Source organism: Triticum dicoccoides, chromosome 6B (genome assembly GCF_002162155.2).
Source record: "Triticum dicoccoides isolate Atlit2015 ecotype Zavitan chromosome 6B, WEW_v2.0, whole genome shotgun sequence".
Lineage (NCBI taxonomy): Eukaryota > Viridiplantae > Streptophyta > Magnoliopsida > Poales > Poaceae > Triticum > Triticum dicoccoides.
This window is the reverse complement of record NC_041391.1, coordinates 226,842,706-226,846,723: the sequence shown is the minus strand read 5'-3', so window position 1 is coordinate 226,846,723 and position 4,018 is coordinate 226,842,706.

The following is a 4,018-nucleotide window of genomic DNA, read 5'->3' as shown; positions in this document are numbered from 1 at the left end:
CAAATGGTCTCAGCTATCTTTGGTAAGCCGCCCGTAAATATTGTAACCCTTCAAGAGTTATCATAATAATTGCCTCCGGCTTACTGTTATACCTATGAATATGCAGGCCCCAGGAGTACCAACCTTAAGGAAAATATGCTGGTCAAGCTTAAGGCAGTGTATACCTTGGTAGAGCAGCTGTACTCCGGGTCACAGCGTGCGTTGACCGCTGTGGCCTTATCAAATACCTCTCCCGGCTCCTGCAAGACGTGTTGAGACATCTGTCGGTGCTACCTCAACGCATTCAAGACTTAAGGCGGGCATCTGCGAGAGCCGGAGCCGTGGCTGTGTTGAGTCGGGCAAAAGCATGGGTGCCAGAACTTGACCTTGCTGACCTCTCTCTTGGATATCCAAGTTTTAAGGAGGATGGCACTGCTTTTGGCGAACAGGACTTCACTGCCTGTGTTAAAGTCGTACGCCCCCTGGCGACTCTCATTGGAGAGGATACTGATCTCACCAAGTATTCGCCGGGTTATGACAGCGAGAACCGGAGAATCCCAAATGTCCCATATGACCAAGTCAGCCTGATCCCTCCAACGCGTAAGCATACCTTTGCCCCTGAAGTGGACCCGGCCAGTTTAATAGATGATGAAGCTGAATTTGAAGCTTTGAGCGGCATTGACTGGGCCTCGTCCACCTTCCAGGACAAAACAACCGAAGGAGAGGCGGGGAAGGATAATCCGGAGTCATCAAGCCAGCCGGAGGAATGAGCCGCCAGCCGGGTTATAACTTTGCAAAGAACAATGCTTCACTTATTCAGACTCGGGGAGTCTTGTAATAGGATAGAAAAACTCCTTAATGCCTGTCATGTCTTATGGTACTTATTGCTTTTGTTAAGCCGCCAGTACTATTTCCATCTTGCTTATGTTAATCAAGTGGTTCCTTGATATTTCACCTTGCTCCGTTTTAATCTGCACGTAAAACAGGCAAGGCTTCCTGGACGATTTATTGCATCAGCGGGTTATAGAATATTGATAACCCGGACATGATTAGAAATCATATGTATAAGCCGGTTTATGATTAGTTAAAACATAATCTTAACAGCATACCTGCAACCCTTTTTGATAACCTCTCCGGCTCATATAAGTTTTTACCTGGCACTTGTTAGAACCTGAAGTAACTAATATAAAACCGTAAAGGTCAAGAACCATCTCCTCAAGAAGGTTCCCATGATAGTTAAAATAATCAAACTTGCAAATGTTCACATGCTCCTGATTCATATACGATCAGAGAACCGTCCCAAAGGGGTTAAGCTCAGCTTCGGATACGATCATATAGCCCCCAGTGGCTTTGGCGATGCCGATCAAGTGGGTATCGACAGCTATGTTCTCTTTGGTTCGAATACGACCTATGTTTGAACAGGAAGCCCCCAAGTGAACATTAGAGTTGTTTAATGACGCTAATTCGAATACGATCCACGTCACACCCAAAGGGGTTAAGCTATGATTCAAATTTGATCAGGAAGCCCCCAAGTGGGTTTGGCAATATGCCGATCAAGTGGGTATCGACAGCTATGTTCTCTTTGGTTCGAATACGACCTATGTTTGAACAGGAAGCCCCCAAGTGACCAAGGCTAGATTCAGATATGATCATAAGCCGGACCAAAGGGAAAGCCGGATTCAGATACGATCCATCCCCTGTTGGCAGTGTCCATCTCCTGATAAAGAAAACATGAAACATCTCTTTGTGGGAAAAAAGGACAGAGGTCCTGCTTTATTGCTTTATATAATATGTACATTATAAAAAGTATCTTAAAAAAGAAACTTAAGTATAGTAAGGCCGGAGATGAGCTATGTTCCACGGCCGGCGGGTCTCTTCCTCCGATTTAAAGGAGTCCTTGCACTCTCGAATATCGATGAGATAATATGACCCGTTGTGCAGATTCTTGCTGACCACAAAGGGCCCTTCCCAAGGTGGGGATAACTTGTGCATATCAGACTGATCCTGGATGAGCCGGAGCACCAAGTCACCTTCATGAAAGGTTCTGCTCCTAACCCGACGGCTGTGATAGCGGCACAGGTCTTGCTGGTAAATCGCCGAGCGGGCTATTGCCAAGTCTCGCTCCTCGTCCAACAAGTCAAGTGCATCTTGACGAGCCTTTTCGTTATCCGCCTCAACGTAAGCCGCCACTCGAGGTGAGTCGTGCCGGATGTCACTTGGCAGGACCGCCTCTGCTCCATAAAGCATGAAGAAAGGTGTGGATCCCGTGGATCTATTAGGCGTAGTATTGATGCTCCATAACACGGAGGGTAACTCCTCCACCCAACAACCCGGAGTCCACTGTAAAGGGACCAAGAGCCGGGGCTTGATGCCTTTCAGGATCTCTTGATTATCTCTCTCTGCTTGACCATTGGATTGAGGATGAGCAACAGCCGAAACATCAAGCCAGATATGTTCTGTTTGACAGAACTTTTCCATGGCACCCTTAGAGAGATTAGTGCCATTATCAGTTATGATGCTATGTGGAAAACCAAAACGAAAGATCACCTTTTTCAAGAACTGAACCGCCGTGGCTGCATCACATTTACTGACCGACTCTGCCTCAACCCACTTGGTAAACTTGTCCACTGCCACCAGCAGATGTGTCTTTTTGTCTTTAGACCTTTTGAAAGGTCCGACCATGTCAAGCCCCTAGACTGCAAATGGCTAGGTGATTGGGATCATCCTTAACTCTTGAGCCGGCAGATGAGCTCGTCGTGAGAACTTTTGACATCCATCACACTTACTGACCAGGTCCTCTGCATCAGCATGAGCCGTCAACCAATAGAAACCATGACGAAAAGCCTTGGCCACGAGAGATTTTGACCCGGCATGATGGCCACAATCTCCTTCATGGATCTCACAGAGTATTTCTTGGCCTTCTGTAGGTGATACACAGCGTTGAAACGCCCCGGTGACGCTGAGGTGATGTAACTCGCCGTTAACAATCGTCATGGATTTGGAGTGCCTAACAATTTGTCTCGCCAATATCTCATCCTCCGGTAATTCACCCCGGGTCATATAAGCCAAGTAAGGCACCGTCCAATCCGGGATAACATGAAGAGCCGCCACCAGCTGTGCCTCCGGGTCTGGCACTACTAAGTCTTCCTCGGTAGGCACCTTGACAGAAGGGTTATGTAAGACATCAAGAAAGGTGTTGGGCGGCACCGGCTTACATTGGGATCCCAACCGGCTTAAAGCATCAGCCGCCTCATTCTTCCTTCGATCAATGTGCTCCACTTGATAACCCGTGAAGTGACCAGCCACCGTATCTACGTCACGACGATAAGCCGCCATGAGGGGGTCTTTGGAATCCCACTTGCCTGACACTTGCTGAGCCACCAAATCTGAGTCGCCCAAGCATCGGACCCGGCTTAAGTTCATCTCCTTAGCCATCCGGAGACCATGGAGTAACGCCTCATATTCAGCTGCATTGTTAGTACATGGGAACATAAGCCGGAGTACATAACAAAATTTGTCACCTCGAGGGGAAGTTAACACTACTCCAGCCCCCGAGCCTTCTAGCTGCCTGGACCCATCAAAGTGAATAGTCCAATACGTGTTATCCGGCTTCTCCTCAGGGGCCTGCAATTCTGTCCAATCATTGATGAAGTCCACCAAGGCCTGAGACTTAATAGCCGTCCGGGGCATGTATTTCAAGCCATGAGGCCCAAGCTCAATAGCCCACTTGGCGACTCGTCCTGTGGCCTCCCTGTTCTGAATAATGTCTCCCAAAGGGGTAGAACTTACCACAGTTATAGGATGGCTTTGAAAATACTGCTTCAACTTCCGGTTTGCCATGAACACCCCATAAACAAGCTTCTGCCAATGAGGGTACCTTTTCTTGGATTCAATGAGCACCTGACTGATGTAGTAAACCGGCCGTTGAACCGGATGCTCCTTACCAGCTTCCTTACGCTCCACCACGATGGCAACGCTGATGGCTCGTGAATTGGCAGCCACATATAACAGCAAAGGCTCTTTGTCAATTGGAGCCGCA